Here is a 24244-nt window from a genome sequence, read left to right as displayed (position 1 = left end):
GTCATTTTTGATAGAGAGCCAATTATTGAAAAAATTATTGAAAAAAAAAAAGAGATTTCTTTGGATTTAGTGTCTGTGGGGTCTAAGTGTACCTGTGAAGTTTCAGCTCTGTAGCATGTCCAGAACCAGAAAAAAAAATATTGTTTGTATTAGAACACTTATAGAACAGGGATATGGCTCCGCTATTTTCATACCTTGCCGGTTTTATAGCAAGCGTTTTTTTGGGCATTTTTTGGGGGTTATTGGAGGCAGGCATAACATCAGAACTTCTGTGTAGGGGTATATATACACACACACACTTATATGTATATATACACCTACACATATATAGGTGTGAAAGTAGCAGAACACTATACTTGCGCTAATGAAATAATTAACACCAATATGCCTCCGCTCCTCTCACACCTATATATGTGTATGTGTAAAATACATATAAGTGTGTGTGTATATATACCCCTATACAGAAGTTCAGATGTTTTGCCTGCCTCCAAAGACCCCCAAAAAATGCCCAAAAAAAACGCCTGCAATAACACACCTGGGCGTTTTTTTTTGGCGCAGGCGTTTTTTTGGGCATTTTTTGTGGGTCTTTGGAGGCAGGCAAAACATCTGAACTTCTGTATAGGGGTATATATACACACACACTTATATGTATTTTACACATACACATATATAGGTGTGATAGGAGCGGAGACATATTGGTGTTAATTATTTCATTTGCGCAAGTATAGTGTTCTGCTGTTTTCACACCTATATGTGTGTAGGTGTATATATACATACATGTGTGTGTGTGTGTATATATACCCCTATACAGAATTTCAGATGTCATGCCTGCCTCCAAAGACCCACAAAAATGCAAAAAAAACACCTGCGCCAAAAAAAAACCGCCCTGGTGTGTTATTGCTGGCTATTTTTTTGGGCATTTTTTTGGGTGTTTGGAGGCAGGCATGACATCTGAACTTCTGTATAGGGGTATATATACACACACATGTATATATATGTGTTAGGGTGCTGGTGGTAACCTGACGACAGAGATAGGCCCCGATGTCCGCTAGAGGGCGGAGCTTGGACGGAACCCCCAAGGTAAGTGACACAGGCTAGCCTGAGGTGCGGAGTCTAAGTATCCACCGGTTTTCGCCAGAGCCTCTGGTGGTGAGGATGGACTTCGCTGCGTGTGGATACCAGGTCGCGGTCCTCAGGGTCGCCCCACCAAGGGAGAACCAATCAAGGTCCGAAGGCGGGTAAACAGACAAGGGAGATCTGAGAGAATGGTCAAACAAGCTGGAGTCATGACGGGCAGCAGACGAGCGGAGTCAGGAACAAGCCAAAAGGTCAACAGGAAATCAGCAGCAAACAGGTCACAGGTTCTGGAACAACGGCAGGAGCTGAAGACAAGACAGCACTGAACCTGTGTGCTGATCCAGCTTAAATAGTGCTCTTTCTTGATGAGAGGGGTGGAGCCGGAATAGCCTGTGAGTTTTAACTCATCCTCTGCCAGAGCCTTCCTGACAGGTTCCTAACAATATGTGTATGTGTAAAATACATATCAGTGGGTGTGTATATATACCCCTATACAGAAGTTCAGATGTTTTGTCTGCCTCCAAAGACCCCCAAAAAATGCCCAAAAAAAACGCCTGCAATAACACACCTGGGTGGTTTTTTTTTGGCACAGGCGTTTTTTGGGCATTTTTTGTGGGTCTTTGGAGGCAGGCAAAACATCTGAACTTCTGTATAGGGGTATATATACACACACACTTATATGTATTTATACACATACACATATATAGGTGTGATAGGAGCTGAGACATATGCCTGTTAATTATTTCATTAGCGCAAGCATAGTGTTCTGCTACTTTAACACCTATGTATGTGTAGGTGTATATATACATACATGTGTGTGTATATATATACCCCTATACAGAAGTTCAGATGTCATGCCTGACTCCAAACATGTCCTCAAAAAAGCCCTATGAACGCCTGCAGCAAAAAGCAGGCTGACCGGCGAGAAGCCATATCGCTGTCCTGTAAGTGACCTAAGAGAAACGATCTTTTCTCTATAGCGGTCACCCTGACATGGAAGGGTTTTGTCACCCTGCCATAGCAGTCAGGGTCAGTTAACCCTACACTACACTACGGTCCCCTTACTCTTAACACTTTCCCTACAGAAACTAGATTATTAAAGCTAACTAAAGTAGAAAATAGTACCCTAACTACACTAGATATCCCTTTCCTCACACTAAAAATTACTAAATGCCACTTTGTAGCAGAAGTAACAGAACTGCTTCCACTCTCTTCCATGTCCCTGTATTACAATGCTAGGAATTTGGCGGGGGCTATCTTATATACTGGGGGGCGTATTCACTAATGATTGGCCTCTGGACCCCCTAGTCACTCCAATCACATTCCTAGCATTCTCCTGCCCCCTCAATTGTTTTTTACTGATGGTCCTGGTCCAATCACAGGCTTTTAAAGCCCATTTCCTGTCCCATTGCATTTTCTGGTTTTTGGTCGGAATTCGGCCGAACCTCGAACAGCCAATGTTCGGGTCGAACCGATGGTCGACCCAAACCGTTCAATCATCCCTAGTTCTGAGTCTGTCTTCTGTTAACCATGAGGCTGCTTCCTGTGATGTGTTATTAACTTTAACGTTACAAGCTGGGTTAATGTAGCACCCCAATTCTTCTGTGAAGACTGAGGAGAAGAATTTATTTAGCACCTTTGCGTTCTCTTTGTCCTCTGTAGTCAGATTCCTTTCATCGTCCTTTATGGGGCCATTGTGTTCTGGCCTCACTTTCTTACTTATTATATAATTAAATAATTTTTGGGGTTTTTTTAATACTATTTTCTGCTATGTGCCTTTTGTGTTCTATTTTAGCCGCCTTGATTGTGCTCTTACATTTCTTATTGCATTCTTTGCAATGTTAGAAATGCTACAAATGACCCCTCAGCTTTTTTTTTTTTTTGAAAGCCTTTTCTATAGTTTTATTAGGCATTTTTACGTTGGAGTTTAGCTACCCAAGGTTTATTTTAACTCTTTTAAACTTATTCCCCTTTGGAAGTAATGCACTGGTCAATCTCTTTATTTAGTATGTTCTTAAAGCACTCCCATTTTTCCTCCATGTTCTTTGTTCAAAGGATTCTATCCCATTTTATATCGTCTAGCAAAGAGCGCAGTTTAGGAAAGTTGGCTCTTTTGAAATTCAGTGTCCTTGTATTACCCTTGTGTTTCCTATTTTTATGATTTATACTGAAACTAATTGACCTTTGGTCACGGTTTCCTAAGTTGCCCCATATTTCTACATCCATGATCAGGTCTGTATTGTTAGTAATCAGTAGGTCTAGTATTGCATTGTTTCTTGTCGTTGCTTTCACCATCTGACCCATGAAATTGTCCTGCAAAACATTTAGGAAATGGCGAGCCTTAAATTAATGCGTGGTTCCTTCTGCCCAGTCTATATCTGGATAAATAAAACCCCCCCATTATAATGAACTTTCCCATCCTTTCTGCCATTCCAAGTTGTGATAGGGGGGCCGACTCCACCTCTTCCCTCTGGTTGGGGGGCCTATAGCATACACCTAATATTACTTTCCCCATAGTACCTTCCCTTTGAAGCTCTACCAATTTGGATTCTACCTCCTCCCTAGCTCTATTCTTGATATTGTCCCTCATATTCACTTGAACATTGTTCTTGATATACAGGCATACCCCCTTTTTTTACCCTCTCTATCTCTGCGATAAAGGGAATACCCCTGAATGGTTGCCAGCCAATCATGAGAGCTGTCAGACCAAGCCTCCGAAATTCCCACAAAATTAAAGTCCTCCTTATACATTAGCAGCTCCAGCTCTCCTATCTTGTTGGCCAGACTTCTAGCATTGGCATACCTACCCCATAATTTTATATATCCCCGTTAGAAGTTATGAGGCTGTACTTTCTATTTGTCAGTCTACCTACCTTGGGTTTTGGATTTCTGGTCAGCCTACCACAAATGCCCCCATTAATGCCTGCTGAACCTTGCTCCCCACTGGCTAATTCTACATCTGGACCCTTCCCCAACCTTCCTCATTCTGTCCAAGGCACACAACCCATCCCCCACTTCAGGTTCCTACAAGGGCTGCAGCTGAAACCCCTGGATTAGGTTGACACTGGCCTTTTTTTGAATGTGTGTACACTACACACTGACTTGCTGCTTTGCATCTCTGGGTAGCTCATCAATGAGACTTGTAGCACAGAGAAAATATTTAGAACACTCAGCTCTGTGCTACAAGTCTGACAGGAGATGGATAGGCTACCAAGTATTGACAGAACTATCAGCTGCCAAAGCAACACACAAAAGGCAGTCAGAGAATCAGGATCCAGGACATTTACCAACATATGCTGGGCAAGTGCCCTGTGTGCCTGGCAATACCGGTTACCCTGGTTCTACAAAATATATGTAAGAATCTGGTACCTCCGGTACCCTTAATCACCACTTTCCTCTGTAATGCGTCCCACCTTTCTCTTCAGGTGGTATGCATATACCTTTAAGAACGATGATGTCACTGCTGAGCGCCGCAGAGCGGCTATATTTCAACTGCCGGCGGTCTCACTCACATTGTTCGTTCAACCTGCCTTGTTATCCACATGCTTTCAAGCCTGTCTCTCGATCGGAACCTCCAGCTATTCCCTCTACCTGGAGCAGACCGGAACCTCGCTACTGATCCCTGTATCTCGCTACCGGACCATCCCTTATCTACTGGACCTCTCTAAACTACTAACATTACAAGTGATAAGTACCCCGCAGGGGAACCCTCCATAACCTTATTGCACTATCTACCTATGCACATTAAGGACTGTTACTACCTATCTATACTATCCTATCATCTGCACTGTTACATAGATTGCTAGCTCTTCAGCCTACTACCATCTATCATCTGCACTGCTGCATAGATTGCTGGCTCTCCTGTCTACTACTATCTATCCTTGCACTGGGTTAGTCTATCCTGTATTTGTCATCTGCTGTCCTCACCACCTGTTAGCATACTCGATACTAACCTATCTGCATTCCTAAATACCATCTTGAACTCTCCTATACAAAACCTATCAAGTGATTACCATCCTTGTCACTGTTCACACCTGTCCCTTCAGCACATCACCTTCATACTATCATATACATACTATCACTCCAGGAACATCTCATTGAGTGTGTATATATCTGTATGTTGAAGCTGACAGGCCCACGGTGATGAGTCCTGGAGAGTTGGATCTGGTATTCAACACATCTCTACATGACTACTGAGTGGAGATTTTGCAGCTGCAAATCCAGGCTATAATAAAAACGCAGGAGCGTTACAATATATTGTTAAACAGATAAACAGCTTTAAAAAAAGAAAATACTCTTCAACTTTTTTTTAGCTTTGTATAGAGCAGATAGGGAATAGAACACCAAGTTTTTATTGCTACCTACCTGTCAGGGAGTTTCACCTTCTCTATTTGTTTTGTTTACTGTTATCATTAAAAGTGAAAGTAAATGAAAATCCCAAATTTTGGGTTGTCCACAGAACAGTAATAGAGGGGAAATCTTCCAATGGGGACCTGGTGGGGCCCCAAGAGATTCCCGTAATTTTCAAGGATTTCCTCTGACTTCTTGTTTTGGCTATGGAACAGGAAGTGAAGGGAAATCCCCCCATTGGGACACAGATGGCAAAAAAAAAACTGACAGGGGTAACCCTTACTCTATAAAAAAAAGGGTTTTACCCATAGTTCTACTTTAAGTCTCATAACACAGCTCTGTGGAAGCCAAGAAATTACACATTATTAACCTCCTCCTACCCTGCCACTGCACATATATGGCTGGGTGGGAGCTTCCTCCTTCTGAGTGGATGTTTTTGATGGAGGGAGATCGCGTGCCCGCGTAGCTGCATGATCCTAGTGTGCCTGTGTCCCCCAGGCACAGTGCAACACCGCTCAGCAGGAGGGCTCTGTGATTGGCCCTCCTGATCACATAACGGCTGTGCCCAATCACAGCAGACATGTCATGTAAACACATCCATTGTAAGGGCAATCAGCTCTGCTTCTCCTAACACAGAGCCTGTCAGTGAGGAGAAGGAGAGCAGATTTGTGCTGCCAGCTGGGGATCAGTTAGTTTACAGCACTTTTACTGCTTTTTACTCACTGATCACCCAGCTAGTGTCCCCAAAACAGTGTCCCAGTAAAATAATCTGTCCCAGTGAACATCTGCCAAATCTGTCTGCAATCATCTGGCACATCTGTCCATCATCATCTGGCACATCTGTCCATCATCATCTGCTGCACATCATCTGCCACATCTGTCCTTGATCATCTGCCACATCTGTCTGTGATCATCTGGCGCACATCATCTGCCACATCTGTCTGTGATCATCTGCCACATCTGTCTGCGATCATGTGCCACATCTGTCCGTGATAATCTGTCACATCTTTCTGTAATCATCTGGTACAAATTATCTGCCACATCTCTCTGTAATCATCTGCCACATCTGTCTGTAATCATCTGCCACATCTGTCCCAGTGAATAACTGCCACATCTGTCCCAGTGAACATCTGCCACATCTGTCCCAGCGAACATCTGCCACATCTGTCCCAGCGAACACCTGCCACATCCAAGTGATCAACATCTGTTACACATCTGTCCCAGGAATCATCTGTGCACATATGTCCACATGGCTAAAAGAATATCAAGGGCCTTCAAAGTGTGATAGGTACTCAGGAAATTAAATGTGTAATTTATGCTCCTAGAATGCCTGATAGTGCTACTTGGATGTTGGGCCTCTGTATGTGGCTGTGGAAAAGTCTCAAGCACGTGGTATCGCCACATTCATTTTAATTTTATTTCCACATTATCCAAAAAACTTGTGGAAAAAAATGACATGTTCAAAAGACTCATTATGCCTCATAGAATATACATTGGAGTGTTGTCTTTCCAAAATGGGGTCATTTTATGGGTAATGCTATTGTCCTGGTGCTCCAGGGCCTTAAAAAATGTGATGGGTGCTCAGGAAATGAAATGTGAAATTTATACCTTCAGAACGCCTGACGGTGCTACTTGGATGTTGGGCCTATGTATGTGGCCAGGCTGTGGAAAAGTCTCACACATGGGGTATTGCCATATTCAGGAGGAGTAGCAGACTATTTTTTGGGGTGTAATTTTAATTTTATCTATTCCATGTGTAAGAAATAACTTCTTAATATGACAATTTTGTGGGGAAAATTCATTCTTCATTACCCAAACTATTGTGGGAAAAAAATTGCAAAACAAAAAACTCACTATGCCTCTTATTAAATACTTTGGACTGTCCTCTTTACAAAAAGGGGTCATTTGGGGGGGGGGTGTTTGAACTGCCCTGACATTTTAGGGCCTCAATAAATGAGATAGGTAGTCAGTACATCTGGATTGATCAATTTTCAGTGTTACAAAACCTAGCTTGTAGGCTCTATAACTTTCACGCAAACTTATTATCATACACTTATCAGGATTTTTTTTTTACCAAAGACATGTAGCAGAATACATTCTGGCCTATATTTTTGATGAAATTTGATTTTATTGAATTTCTTTTAAACCAGAAAGTAAAAAAATTTTGTTTTTTTTTTCCAAATGTCCGCTCTTTTTTCGCTTATATCGCAAAAAATAAAAACCCAGTGGTGAATAAATACCACCAAAAGAAATCTCGATTGGTGTGAACAAAGTTATTAGAATTTAATTTGGGTACAGTGTAGCATGACTGAGTAATTATTACTCAAAGTGTGAGTGCACTGAAAGCTGAAAATTGGTCTGGGAAGGAAGGGGGTGAAAGTGCCCAGTATTGAGGTGGTTAACAAGCCAAGAAGCAATCCCCATCAGAGTGGCAATGTTACTATTTTAATTGACGCTAAAAATAGAGAGTGGACTTCAGGACAGGTAGAGTGTAAATCACCATTTCTACTACTGGAGACAGGAAATGGCTACCGCAATTAGCATTAAAGTGATTGTAAAGTCTCTGGGTTTTTTTTTTCAAAAAAATAACAAACATGTTATACTTACCTCCTCTGTGCATTTGTTTTTGCACAGAGTTACCTGGTTCCTCCTCTTCTTATGTCCCTCTTCTGTCCCCATGTCCCCTCCCTCCTATTAAGTGCTCCCACAGCAAGCAGCTTGCTATGGGGGTACTTGAGTCGAGTGTATCCAGTGAGACACAAAACTTCTGTTCGGCCCCGCCCCCTCTAACTCTTGATTGGCTAAATGAAGGACATCAGGTAAGTATCAGGGGGGTGCTGGGGTGACTGCTACACCCAGAAGGTTTTTTATCTTAATGCAAAGAATGCATTAAGATAAAAAAAATGTCTGCCTTTACAACTCTTCAACTTTAAAAACAGTGGATCGCCAGAGTAATATTAGATTCTCATTTAGATACAGTAGGATTGGGTTAAGAAAATTCTCATTTTCTAAGAGTTACTTGTATATGGCTGAAAACTATAAAAAAAATACTTGCATTTGCTTACTGCTTTGTGCACACTGATGGATTTGTATTCATTTGTGTATAATGCCAAATAGTGATTCCAAGATTGCTCTGCTTGTAAATATGATTGCTGAACAGGCAGTAGAGTTGTAACCACATTTATTTTAAACATTATCCTATCTTCCTTCCTTCGACCAATAAATAACAGCAATTCCATACAGCATTAATAGACATTTCTCTGCAGTAGCAATAAAGCAACTTCTAATAAATTAAAGAAATGGCACTTAATACAGAAAAAAAAAAAAAAAATAGTAATGAACAAAATCTGCGGACTTCAACTCACGGAGGTGTGTGCAGTGATTTGTGCTTAACTTGTCACTTGATTATGTGATAACTACAAATACAAAGTCTCACAGTATGTTCTGTGAAATTTGCACTGTTGGAAACATTTCTGATAGAAATATGTGTTTATGCACAGGCATCAGAGAAATTCCAAATGGTTTCTGTGGGCACTTTAAAAGAAGAACAAATTATGTGAAAAAAGGAATAATGTATTGAGAGGAGGAGGATGCTGTAGCATAAGGAGGATCTTAAAAAGTGTAAGGGTCCTTTCACATGGGCTTTCCGCCCTGCAGACTCAATTTTGCTCAGCGGGGGATCGATCCACTGATCCTCGGATGACAGGTCCATCTCTGTTCTGTGTGCTGAGACAGACCTGTCAAATCCCCGCTCTCCTTTATGGGAGATCGGATGAAAATGGATCGCCTGTCCGTTTCATCCGGTCCTAACTGACCTAATCCTCCAGAAAGATAGAAAATAGAGTTCCTATCCCTCTGGATTTCACCGACAGGATCGGATAGAAGTGAGTGTCAGTGGACATGTCAACGCTAACATCCGCTGCTTCCTAGGGGTGCATGGAGCATCCGATCAGGTCCGCCTGTCAGTTTTTCAGAGCCCATGTGAAAGAGACCTAAGGACTTTGCTTTTACCACAATTGATTGCAACCACAGCTGCTGAACTGATAGGGCCCAGCACTAGGGGATCAGCAGCCCTGATCTGCTCACCTCTGATGGTTTATTACATCAATATTGGTGGACCAGAGTTAATTGACAGTAAAGTGGGATTAACAAATGAAAAATTGGCTCCTTAATATGCTAGAGAGTAGGCATTTGTTGATCTGTCACTGTAGCTAACGATCAACAAGCTGTTTGATTTATGATGTGTAGAGCTAAGACAATCAATGGTTTTAGGCAACCCGTCATTCTTGTACAATATAAGTGTGTCACCACTCATCATTCACAAATCATGCTCTGCCCGATCACCTACTGTAAATGTCACTCTACCTGCCCCAGTTAAATGCCGGAGACCCCCAGGGCCACATATCAGAATATAATAGGTGAGCTGAGCCCATTGCTATATAACTTCAGATACATGAGATCAGTGCCAGGACAAGGTCAACCAGTGCCCAAGGTGAAGATGGCAAACTGCCCCCCCTCCCCTCCTGGTGCCTCACTTTTCCCTCAACTATCAAACGCCTTCTTGCCCCTGTTGGGAGGATAAGAGTACAAAGCCAATGGTAATGAGCAGCAGAATGTTTAGAATGTTTATGACATGCAATGAAATTGTACCAGTGAAAAATGTTCAATCAATGCACAAATATGGGGCCAATACTTGCCTATCCATAGCCCTAACTTTCTCCATTTGAGCATTAAAGGCTCCAAACTCCTACCCTTTCTGCTGGAAACAGGTGGCAAGAACTCTGGATTGGGTAACATAATCAGTCTCCATGGAACAGTTACGTCTTAACCTGATGAATTGTCCCCAAGGGATGTTATATAACCACAAACAATGGTAACAACTATCCCAAGGGATAAATGCATTGCGATCAGTGGGCTTAAAATAATTATAAATCTTAAAACAATCTCCATCTTTAGAAATTTCTAAATTAAGAAAGACTATATGTCCAGTGCTAATGTTCCAAGTGAGGGCAATATTCTTAATATTGTCATTAGCCTCTGTATGAATGCCTCCAAACCCAACATATCCCCTTCCCAGACCATAATCAATAGCTACACTGGGGGCAAAGCGAGCTCCCATTGCAACACCCCTTGTTTGCAAACAAAACTGCCTGTCACACCAAAAATGTATATTTTTTTTGTGCCCAAAGTCGCATGTTAAGTCACACTAGTGGAAACTAGTCTAAAATGTATTATTCACATGTAATGAGAAATAGAAATCGATCTGTATGCTTCTAAACTTTCGAAAACGTTCCTTTGTACCTTATTTCTTTCATATATTGTGCCGATCCCATGACCCCTCTCTTTCTCTCTCTCTCAGGAAAAGCTGCTAGGCTAAATGAGGCAATTAAGACAGGAATCATGTTCTGTGAAATATAGTGTCACGGTTCTGGCCGTGTATTACAGACGGCCAGGCATGGCTGCCGTTAAGTACCTGACATGGGATTTGAACCTCCTGTGTACTTTGACATTCTGTCCTGTTATCCTGCCTCTGAGCCACACTTCAGCTCATATGGATCCAGTTTTGTTAATCTGGCATTGCCTGCAGCACTAGGGGGCTGGACTTCACCTGAGTATACTCCTGTCTCTCATTGTCCACCTGAAGCTAATTGCTTAATTAACCACTTTACCTCTGCTCACAGTAATATTACTGCGGCAGAGTGGCTCGTTATCGTCTGACGACGTAGTACTACGTCGTCAGACACTCCCCCTTCTGGGCGGCGCTTGCGCGCCGCCGGAGGCTCGCTCCCGCTGTTTTCATTCACAGCGGGAGTCGGGCCAGGGGAGGAGCAGCGGCGATCGCCGCTGCTCTTACCCGATCGTCGGGGATCGAGTCTGGAGATCCGCCCGCTGTGTGTAAACACAGCGGGCGGATCTCCATAGTGACAGGGAGTGACAGATCGGACTGTTCAGCATAGCTGGACATCCGATCTGTCCATGACTCACTCAGTCACCTCCCCCCCTACACGTCAGTAAGCACCAGGCATACATTAACCCCTCCCTCTCCAATAAAATTAACCCCTTCCCTGCCAGTGTCATTTTTACAGTAACAGTGCATATATATAGCACTGATTACTGCAGTAATGTCACTGGTACCCCCAAAAGTGTCAAAAATGTCAGTCAAGGGTCCGATCTGTCTGCCGCAATGTCGCAGTCCCGCAAAAAAAATCGCAGATCGCCGCCATTACGCGTTAAAAAAAAAACACCAAAAATGACAGAAATCTTTCCCTTTATTAGTAAACGCAATAACTTTTGCGCAAACCAATCAAAATACGCTTATTGCGATTTTTTTTACCAAACATAGGTATCAGAAAACAAATTGGCCAAAATTTTTTAAAAAAATTGGTTTTTACATCTTTTTTGGGGGGAATTTCATATAAAAAAATGTTAAAAATATTGTTATTTTTTCAAAATAAACGCTCTTTTTTTGTTTATAGCGCAAAAAGTAAAAATCGCACAGGTGATCAAATACCACCAAAAGAAATATCTGTTTGTGGGAAAAAAAGGACGTAAATTTCGTTTGGGTACGGCGTTGCACGACCGCGCAATTGTCAGTTGAAGTCGCACAGCGCCGAAACGCAAAAAGTGGCCTGGACGGAAGACAGCAAAATCCTCCGGTGGTAAAGTGGTTAAGCAAGCTATTAAACACTGCCTCTCGCTTAGAGCAGTTTCAGTTCATTGCTGATCTTTGTTCTTGTTTGACAGACTTTGTTCCTGTGTTCCTATTTCCTGAGCGTGTGTTCCAGACTGACTCCGGCTTCCATCCTTATCTTCGCTCCATGTTGTTCCTGTGACCTTATCTTCCTCTCATCTCCTGATCCTTATCCGGACTTGTGTCATCCAGTGACTACAGTTATTCCTGGACTTCCCTTCCCATTGTATTCCTGCCGGTCCTGCTTATTGGAGCACCTTCCCTTCCAAGCCCCCGTGCACAGATTCACAGCTCAGGTGGCTTTCTTACCTGGTCACCATGGACTGTGGATATTTGCAAGGGTGAGCGTACATCTCTGCGTTACAGACTCCAACAAGGTAAGCCCTGACATAATGAACTGACCATATGGAGTCCCCAGAGATGTGCAAGCAGCTCACCCAGCAGGTGTCCAGCCTGGCTCAGACTGTGTCAGAGTTGCAGCAAGAGGTGCTGATACTTAAAGGCACAGTACGCCCAGCCCTGGAACCTGCACATCCAGAGCCCTATGTCTTGTTACCTGACAGATTAGATGGTTCCTGTTCCTCATTTACAACCTTCCGGATGGATTGTGAGCTCCTGTTTGTCCTTAAGCCCAGGATCTATTACAGTGACTTTATCAAGGTTCATTCTGCTGTTAATCTGCTTTCTGGAAGGATGAAGACATGGGCATACTAGAAGCTGCAGGAGAAAAGTCCTATCTTGGACAATTGGAAATCATTTATAACTGCCATGGACTCACAGTGTCTTACCTCCAAGAAAGCTGCTTCCAAGCCTGCTCCAGGTCCCAGCAGACCTTGGGTACCTAGGGAAAAAGGAAACCCATACGAATACAATGACTCTGCTTGGTTATGGTACAAACCCGCCTTCAACAGCCAGCCTTGTCACCCTGACACTACCCCAATATGCCTTGATCCTCAAGAGGTTAAAGAGGAGCCCATGGAGATTGGCGCCGTGCACACCAGGCTGTCTTTCAAAGAAAGAGACCATAGGAGAAACAGTGGCCTTTGTTTCTATTGTGGAGAAAGAGGACATTTTATCACATTTTGCCCAACTCGTCCATCCAGGCCCAAGGCTCTCCCAGTGGATACCATGCAGATCCGTCCTGTCTTCCCAGAAACACAGCCTTGAAACTGCCAAGGTTGCTGCCAGCCCTGTCCCTGTTCTGTGTCTGAAAAGGGAACCCAGACTATGGCAATCGTTGAAACCAATACCCCTGTGGAAGTCCCTCCTCCATTTCTGGTAACATCTGTACCTCTTTCCAAAGAAACTCCTGTTCTTGCAAGCACCTTCATTACTTCCTGCCTTGACAATTAAGTTCTTTCACCTGACTGCACATATGCACTAATGGCATTGTGGTACGTAAGGAGGATCTGAAGTTGTTTGAGGAAGTATCAAAAGCTGCAAATCCCTATCCTGAAAAAGACCTCTGCAAAGAACCTGTTCCTGTCTGGAGGACGTTCTTAAAGGGGGGGGTACTGTCACGGTTCTTGCCGTGTATTACAGACGGCCAGGCGTGGCCGCTGTTAAGTACCTGACATGGGATTTGAACCTGTGTACTTTGACATTCTGTCCTGTTATCCTGCCTCTAAGCCACACTTCAGTTCATATGAATCCAGTCTTGTTAATATGGTATTGCCTGCAGCACTAGGGGGCTGGACATCACCTGAGTATACTCCTATCTCTCACTGTCAACCTGAAGCTAATTGCTCAATTAAGCAAGCTATTAAACACTGCCTCTCGCTTTGAGCAGTGTCAGTTCATTGCTGATCTTTGTTCCTGTTTGACAGACTTTGTTCCTGTGTTCCTATTTCCTGAGTGTGTGTTTCAGACTGACTCCGGGTTCCATCCTTACCTTTGCTCCATGTTGTTCCTGTGACCTTATCTTCCTCTCATCTCCTGATCCTTATCGTTATCCAGTGACTACAGTTATTCCTGGACTTCCCTTACCATTGTATTGCTGCCGGTCCTGCTTATTGGAGCACCTTCCCTGCCAAGCCCCCGTGCACAGATTCACAGCCCAGGTGGTTTTCTTACCTGGTCACCTTGGACTGTGGATATCTGCAATGGTGAGCTTTTTTATTATATCTTTTCATGTGACAACACTGAAGAAATTTCACTTTGCTACAATATAAAGTAGTGAGTGTACAGCTTGTATAACAGTGTACATTTTCTGTCCCCTCAAAATAAGTCAATACACACTCATTAATGTCTAAGCCGCTGGGGAAAAAGTGAGTACACCCCTAAGTGAAAATGTCCAAATTGGGCCCAATTAGCCATTTTCCCTCCCCCGTGTCATGTGACTCATTCGTTTTACAAGGTCTCAGGTGTGACTGGGGAGCAAGTGTGTTAAATTTGGTGTTATAAACTCTCACTCTCTCATACTGGTCACTGGAGGTTCAATATGGCACCTTTTGGCAAAGAACTCTCTGAGGATCTGAAAAAAAGAATTGTTGCTCTACATAAAGATGGCCTAGGCTATAAGAAGATTGCCAAGATCCTGAAACTGAGCTGCAGCACAGTGGCCAATACCATAGAGCGGTTTAACAGGACAGGTTCCACTCAGAACAGGCCTCGCTACGGTCGACCAAAGAATTTGAGTGCACGTGCTCAGCGTAATATCCAGAGGTTGTCTTTGGGAAATAGGCGTATGAGTTCTGCCAGCATTGCAGCAGAAGTTAAATGAGTGGGGGGTCAGCCTGTCAGTGCTCAGACCATACGCCGCACACTGCATCAAATTGGTCTGCATGGCTGTCGTCCCAGAAGGAAGCCTCTTCTAAAGATGATGCACAAGAAAGCCCGAAACCAGTTTGCTGAAGACAAGCAGACTAAAGACATGGGTTACTGGAACCATGTCCTGTGGTCTGATGAGACCAAGATAAACGTATTTGGTTTAGATAGTGTCAAGCGTGTGTGGCGGCAACCAGGTGAGGAGTACAAAGACAAGTGTGTCTTGCCTACAGTCAAGCAAGGTGGTGGGAGTGTCATGATCTGGGGCTGCATGAGTGCTGATGGCACCGGGGGGCTACAGTTTATTGAGGGAACCATGAATGCCAACATGTACTGTGACATACCGAAGCAGAGCATTATCAAACTTGGCTTGTCAGGTTTATACACAGTAAGTGAGATGCTTTCTTTTAGGCCTTGTTTTAATTTATGTTTTCAGGGCAGTAAAAGTTCATGGCTGAGCCATGTTTACCACCACTCAACCACTCCCCTTTATGCTGCAAAGGCACTGCCACTGTCCTACATAGTACAACAGTGGTGCCAGGGGGTTTTACACACACGTGCAATGGCTTTATCCACTGGGAGTGTGTAAAATCCTCAACTGCCATTGCCGTACCACATATTATGGTGGCAGTGCCTTTGTAGCATAAGGGAGATTGATTGAGTTGTGGTAAACGTGGCTCAGTCATGTGATTTTACTGCCCTGAAAACGTAAATGAGAACAAGGCCTAAAATAAAGCATCTCACTTACTGTGTATAAATCTGACAAGCCAAGTGTTGTCTGTCATATGGAAACAATCCCTTAGCAGTGTAGCCACCAGATCACTTCCACACACCCCCGTTAGTGTCGGCCACCTCCCTCCCCCAACACACACACACCTCAGCCATGTTTCCTGGGCTCCATGCACCCATTGGCAGACCTGGGACTGGCATGGCAGGTACCAACAGATGGAGGGAAGGGAGATCAGCGAACATTCAGCATGCATTCAATAGTGTGAACATAAAAACAGATTAGAAATTGCTATTAGACAATGGCAGCTTGATTCTTCTATTAAGCTTTTGCATCAGGTTTCTCAAACCTTTGGACAGACTTGTATAAAGTACTCAAAATTTCTACTTGAGTAAAAGTACAAGTGCTCGATCAAAAAGTGACTTGAGTAGAAGTGGAAGTGCTCGCAGAAAAAGTTACTTAAGTAGAAGTACTAAAGTATTCAACATTTTTTTTACTTAAGTATTGCAAGTAGTTTTTTCAAAAAAATTGCTACTTAAGTACTAAAAGTAAAAAGTACCAGTAGTTTTGAAAAAAAATTTCTACTCAAGTACTGAAAGTAGAAGTACAAGTACTGTGTTATGTAGTTATTAAAGAAAGAAGTCAAAAGTTTGAACATCATATTGTTTATTATTTCAAATGATTTATTCAAATGATTAACCTGTGTTTGTTAGTAGTTTCTTGATGCACTTTAAGCGCTGTAGCACCATTTATTTGTTTGTTTCATATTTTCTTTTTATTGGAAAGATTTGGTATAGCAGCTTTTATTATACACAGCCTTTATTTTCGTATGCGCTGATTTACAAATGACATTATACACATTTTTTTGAACTTCATGAAACCTGCCATCTACTGTTCTGGCAGTGGTAATTTTTTTAAAAGTAACGAGTAACTATGCAGCACAAAAAAAAAATACTTGAGTAGAAGTATTGAAATCATCGAAAAAATGTAGTGAAGTAAAAGTAGAAGTAGGAGAAAAAAATTCTACTCTAGGAAAGTACAGATACCGCATTTCGGTACTTAAGTACAGTACTTAAGTAGTTCTACTTCGTTACTATACATCTCTGCCTTTGGATGCCTGCACATTATCTGATAATGACTAAGCCCCTCCCCTTCATGACATTGTCAAAAAGGGGCGGAGCATGGGTGACCTTAAAATTACACCCTCCTCCTGAAAAAAAGTTTTGCGGATGCCCATGCGGATAAGTTCACATTTTCCCTGCAATGTTTGAAAAGAAGCCAAAACATTTCCATCATATACATCCCCTATCTAACCCCAGTATGATAAGCAAAATGTACAAACATTAATGATGACCTATGCTGGAGAGATGTCAGAGAGTGGGTTCCTTGATCCATACCTTGTGTCTACACCTAAAAATCTTCTGGAACAAGACCTTCACTCTTATATCTGAGGTTACAGGTTGCCTGACCAAACCCAGCGCAGCACTGGCACTACTTAGTAAAGGAATTGGCACCTTCCCAACAGAGTATAGGACCGTGGTCATCCATATTCTATTCACTGCTAGACTATTAATTCTTAGAAAGTTGAGAGGCTCCTTGGTACCTAACATTTCAGATGTTTAGTCTCAGATGAACATTACAGTCACCTATAAGCATGGCTTGGCTCTCCAACTCAGAAAGCTAAGACAATTACACAGAGATTTGGATCACTGGAATGTAGCGCAAGCCTTAAACCTGCACAAGTAACTATTGGTTTAACAGATGGAACCTAGACATCTACATGCCTCTGGTTGGAAGCTTTGTACTTATAAGTTATAACCCAATCTATTGGACCCACAAGAGCTCGCTCTTCTGGGTTTGGTATCTGGGCTACTATCCAGTACTCAAGACCACATGGTTATTCTCTATTATCTGGTCATGAATCGTGAGTGTTATACACATACTTTTCAACTTTTTGTTCTACGGTTTGTTCATTGCTACAACAATGCAATGTTCTACTTACTTTGTACTGCTTGAAAAATAACAACAAATATTACACTTGAAAAAAAAAACAGTACTGCATCTCAAAACAACACAGTATCATGACATAAGCTTTTTAAAATACCATAAATATTGGTTATTGTGATATTAAACAAGTGAGAAATGTACCCAACCCAAGTTAATTGCACTTAGCTGATTAATGTGTGAAACAAAGGCATTTGCAAGCAATTGAGCACTGAATCTTTATCAGCAAGCTCACATTTTTCCAAGTACACCAAAAGACAGGCTGAGATTCTTGATATTGAAAATTGTGAAGTACATTTCCTTGTACTTCATAAAGCACTAACTGGAATAGATTCAAAAAGTAATCAATAGGAATTATCTATATCTACCCACTCCACATTTGGGTGATGTGAAGTTGCAGCATCCAGTATTCATCTAGACCATTAGATTGACTATTGGCCAATAAACTGCAAGAGCACAGAAACATTTTCCTCAGAATATATTTGTAGGTATAATTAAAATGATTGATAATAACAAAGGGCTAGCTATAAAGTCTCAGCAAAAACTTTAAAAGTCTGGGCACACCAGATTACTTAATAACTCCACATGTCAACATCAGTTATGTAGGAAATAATAAGCTATCAGCAGTCTGAAGTAAGAGCAATAAGTATTAAACTGAAATTTGTTTGAACAAGGCCATTGTTATTACCATACTCTGTTTAAAGCTATTAAAGGTATTGGTTATAAGGTAAAATGCATGTTTGTGTTGAAAGACAACAGTGCAAATAGTACACCTAGCACTAGACCCATTGCTGGGCTCATACGCTTTACCTATGTTGCCTGGAGATTTTTCTCAATGCAAACTGATGAGCAGCAATTAATTCATGAATTGCTGGGGTACCAGACTACATTTGTGTTTTAGGGGAAAGATGATGGAAACAGACTAAAGGTCATATTTATAAAGCAGGGAATGTGATTATCACCAAATATTCACTGCAGGTGAATCCTACTGGTAACGAGAAATAGACAGAGGGCACACCAGCCTAGTACATTATCATTTGTAAAAAAATATTTTTTATTTAGATAAAAAAAGGTACTCACAAAAAAATGCTTGATACAGGCATATCACATTAAAGTGGCTGTAGTGCCAACAGTATCACATCACGGATAGAAACGTCCACAAAAACCTTCTGATGCGTTTGGAGGTACTGCCTCTTCTTCAGGGCCCTGAAGAAGAGGCTGGACCTCGAAAAGCATCAGCCAGTTTCTGTGGACGTTTCTATCCATGATGTAATACTGTGGGCACTACAGCCACCTTAATGTGATATGCCTGTATCAAGCACTTGTTTGTTAATACTTTTATCAAAAAAAAAAGGATAATGCACTAGGCCGGTGCGTCCTCTGTCTATTTCTCGTTTTCAGTTATCCAGACATCCCCAGTCTTGTGAGGGCAGCAAGGTGGCACTTATCCGAATTAGCCAGGACAGAGATCCTAGAGCAAAACCTTTTTGAGGTCAACCTTCGAACGCAGGAGAATTGTGTGGTGTTTCTTTTGACGAATCTTACTGGTATATTTGTTTTAAATTACCACCTGTGAATGTGTGGTGAATGTCCCATTTACATTCCAGTAGCCCTAATATGATCATTCAGTGCCAAGAAGTCCTTTCTTTAATTTCATTCCAGTAGCCCTAATATGATCATTCAGTGCCAAGAAGTCCTTTCTTTAATTTCTCTTTCTCCCTATGGCCTGCTGTTGTCAGTCTTGGTGTTACACTATTCCTCTGTCAAGGTAACAGATATAACAACAAATTCTGAAAAGCAGCAGTACAATTTGCAAAGAAATTCTGCTATGAGTGGAGATCGCTAACTTACTACGTCATACCCTGATTTTTCCATTTTTAACAAAAATGTTTATATGTGATGCGGTGCAAACTGCAGTAACCTAGCAGCCAATTATATTTCACTTAGATTGGAGCAGAACATTTAGAGCAATTGTGTTAATGAAGGATCTTTGCCATTTATCAACAAACTACACTGCTCAAAAAAATTAAAGGAACACTTTGAAAACACAGCAGATCTCAGTAGGGAAAAAATATCATGCTGGATATTTATACTGATATGGACTGGGCAATGTGTTAGAAATTAAATGATGCCACATCCTTTGATGGAAATGAAAATTATCAACCTACAGAGGGCTGAACTCAAAGACACCCCGAAAATCTAAGTGAAAAAATGATGCAGCCGGCTAGTCCATTTTGCTGAAATTTCATTGCAGCTCAAAATGGTACTCAGTAGTTTGTACGGCCTCCATGTGTTTGTATGCATGCCTGACCACACATAGGGGCAGGCTCCTTTTAACATGTCTTTTATTGAAGGTTGTCGTCATGTACAAAGAAGAAATTATAGTGCAGGTGCACAAGATAGATAGAGAAGTACAATGAAAACAAGGCTATCATGGAAAAACTGGTGTACAAGCCGGAGTCATAAGTGTAGGGGATCAAGAATCAGTTAGATAGTAGTAGTTATCCTGTCAGGTGGCAAAGAGCGATCGAAGAAATGTTGCAGGGCATCCATATAACTGAGAAGGGGATAGGTAATTGTCCTCAGGTCCCCTGGGGCTGGGGGGAGGCCTTGATCAAAGGCGAATACACTCCATTTGTTCTGAAAGGCTAATGGGCGATGGCGGGAATGGAGTGTAAGATCCATATGCTCCTTCTTCCATAGGGCAGTGAGATCATATCGCAATTCCAGGACTGTCAGAGGGGAAACGTCCATCCAATGTCTGAGTATGGCTCTTCGTGCTATCATGTAGCAGGTGGATAGCCAGGGTTTGTGCCGTTGAGGGAAAACTATATGTTTGGAGGGGAGGGAGGCAAGTTGATTGTCCAGGTATCCAAAAAGAAGGGCATACACATCCTTAGGCAAAGCTATCCCCATCAAGCGAGATGCAAAGAGAAGAATCTGGTCCCAGAAGGCAGAAATAAGGGGACAGTCCCATAGCTTGTGCAACAAAGTAGGGTGGCGTAATTTGCAGAGTGTGCAGAAATGGTGATGAAGGTCCTTTGAGTTGCGAAGGTGAGGGAAGTATGCTCTGTGCATCTTAAATTGCACTTGTTCAAAGTAAAGAGACACGTAGAATGGTAGCCTTGCAAAGCATAATGCTGAGCATGTGGGAAGTGGAGGGCCTTGTTCCATGGAGAGGCTATCTCTTGGGCAACTAACCTGAGATTATCCGCATTGAGCGGTTGGTAGATATGGGAGATCTTGTGCTTGTTTAACCCTCCTAGCGGTATCCCCGAGCGTGACTCGGGGTGGATTTTCTGTGCTAGGATCGGTATCCCCGAGTCACGCTCGGGGTGGATGGGCAGAACGCGCAGCGGTGTCTTACCTTCTCCTGGCGATCCAGCGATGATCTCCCATTGCTGAGATCGCCAGCCATCTGAGATCCCCGCCGCTCGTCCGTCCTCCGTCGGTGTGATGAATTCCTAGTTCCGTTCCCTGCAGCAGCAATGCTGCACGGGAGCGGAACTAGGGAGGGAAATTCAAACACTGAACGTTGCACAAAACACACACATAACATTTATATTATTATATATATATATATATATATATATATATATATATATATATATATATATATATATATATATGTATATATAAGTATATATAAATATATACACCTATATATATATATATATATATATATATATATATATATATATATATATATATATACACATACTGTATATATATATATATATATATATATATACACACACATATATAAATATATACACCTATATATATATATATATTTATAGTATAACGCATGAATTATAATCTAATCAATAATATAATTTTATTATATAATATAATATATATATATATATATTATATTATATATTATATAATAAAATTATATTATTGATTAGATTATAATTCATGCGTTTGTGTTTCAAATTTATCACATCTGGGATGTCTACTAGAGTCTTGTTTTGGTCAGGTTTAAGTCAGTAAGTACTAAGAATTGTAGGCCTATAATACATAACGCCAAATTTCCATGAAAAAAATTGTACCGCTTTTGGTACAGAATTCCTGACAGAATCATACCGCCAGGGAGGTTAAAAGTATCCATGAGTCCAACAGAGTGCCTCTAAACTGCAAAATTTTGGAGGGGCACAGGGAACTGGCAAAACGTATGCATTGTTGGATCAGCAGATGGTGATGAGGGGAGACCTCATAGAGTCGAGTGAGGTCTGCGAGGCTCAGTGGGACACCAGTCGCATTGTCAAACATTTGAGAGAATTTGGTGAGGCCATGCAAAGTCCAAGATGAAAAGACCGGGTTTTGATGTGCTTGGGGAAACAGGGGATGACCTTGAATAGGGAGATATCTAGAGATCTGCATGGGGACATCTAGCTGTTTTCGAACTGTCCTCCAAGCTGAAATCGTGTCCTTAAGCAGAATATTGGGTCTGAGGGATGGAGGCAGATCTTTATGTCCACAGTGTAGCAGAGAGACTAGGCTGTAGGGGGCTGCCATACACGATTCTAAAGCAAAATTAGTATACCTTGACTCCTGCCTAATCCAGTCCAGGCAACCCCTTAGCAAACATGATACATTGTACAATCTGACGTTTGGCAGACCTATCCCCCCATCTCTCTTCGGGAGCAACAATTTAGTAAGGGCTATCTGGGGCGGACGGCCCTGCCACAGAAAGGAAGTGAAAGCTTTATTGAGTCTGTGGACGTCTGTATGTTTTAACAGGAGTGGAATAGTTTGCAGTGGATACAGTAATTTGGGAAAGCCAGACATGCAAAATAGATGGCACCGTCCAAAGAAGGAGATGGGGAGAGAGCTCCAATTGTGGAGGTCAGCTACCAATCTGTTTATGATAGGGGAGAAGTTAAGCCGATATATAGAGGAAGGGTGGGGCCTATTTCAATCCCGAGGTAAGTGATATGAGTATTAGACAATATCAAGGGGGAGAAAGAGGCCCATGGTGGAACTCGTGTGGTGTTCAAGGGTAGGATTTCACTCTTGGAAAAATTGATACGTAGGCCAGAACACTGGCGTAAAGACTCAAAAAGGGATTTTATGATAGGGAGGTCATGTGGGGGGGGTCCGAGGTGAAGACAAGGACATCATCCACAAAAAGCACGGAGCGAAGTTCCATGTCTCCAACCCGTATCCCCTTTAAAAGGGGGTGGTGAGTAAGGGTTCTGGAAAGTGGCTCTATTGCTAAATTAAAAAGAAGGGGAGATAGGGGGCAATCCTGTCTGGTACCTTTGAACAAACAGAAGGGCTGGGATGAGAGTCCCGCAGCCATCACCTGGGCCTAAGGAGAGGCATACATCGCTTGGACCAAGTGTAGGAAGGATCCAGAAAAGCCGAATTCCGCTAGGAAAATCTCCAACCATCGGAAGCTGACATTATCAAATGCCTTTTCGGCATCGAGGGTGATAATTGCCGAGTCCATGGTGGAGTCGGACCTAGCCGCCTCAAACGCCATCGGAACCTTTCGAATATTCCAGGTAGCTGATCGACTCTGGGTAAAACCAGATTGTGCGGGATGTATTATAGTGGGGAGGAAAGAGGCCAGACGATTAGCTATAATTTTGGAGAGCAGTTTAGAGTCGAGATTAAGGAGGGAGATGGGGCGTAAGGAGCCGGGGTCCAGAGGGTCCTTGCCCTTTTTGGGTATGAGTTTTATAAGGGCTTGGAAACCCGTGGGAAGATATGGATTGCCTTGGAAAATGTGGTTAAAGACATCACAGAGGATAGGGGCCAATGTGGGAGCCGTGATCATATAAAAATCAGAGGTGTACCCATCTGGGCCCGGGGCTTTGCCAGGAGGGAGTTGTTTTATTGAAAAATACAGGAGCAAAATCAGGACCAGAGTCCTGTCCCACCCACTCAGCGCTTATGTCCTATGCAATCGCAAACAAATAGCAACTCACCACTTGTGGATGAGCAAAATGATGGATAACAATATGTAATATTCTAAAGAAGCTGCTGCTATACCATCAAATAATATCTAAAAGGTGCGTATACAAACACAGGCCCATATATGCACTAGCAGCGCTAATACGCCCTTGCTTCAAAGAGCGGCGAATATATCAATAATTCAAATGAATGAATATAAACGGTATGATCTTAATCAATCAGCATAATGTCCTGTTGGCTAGTCAGCATGCAACCAATGGTAGTACAAGTCTCTTTTTCCAAGACAATGGGAAAATTGAAATAGTGCGGGATAGAGCCAAGACAGATCTTCTTTGATTCACCGAAAATGCCACCAAGAGCCTTCACCACACCGCCGTGCTCCCCCTGGGTATTAAAAACATACCCTTGTTGTAAAGATCAAGCGCTTTAGAACAAATCAGGTGATCCTCCACTATCCAATAGCGATCCACCTCTAGATCCTGGCATTAGCTTGTCAACAAGGGTCAGCGCTTCCTCATATCCGCATATCAAGATCACATGAAATGAAAATAATGGGGACCCATAGCATAACATGTACCACACCAAACATTTATTGATTAAAAGGAATCACACTCACATGGGATAAGACATTTCCAAGCATATAGGTGTACCAAAGGAAATCCCCTGCTCCTCCCGCCACAGGCGCTGTCTCCACCGCACTGAAG

This window comes from Pelophylax lessonae (genome assembly GCF_965119305.1).
Source record: "Pelophylax lessonae genome assembly, chromosome: 7".
Classification (NCBI taxonomy): Eukaryota; Metazoa; Chordata; class Amphibia; order Anura; family Ranidae; genus Pelophylax; species Pelophylax lessonae.
This window is presented reverse-complemented; position numbering follows the sequence as displayed.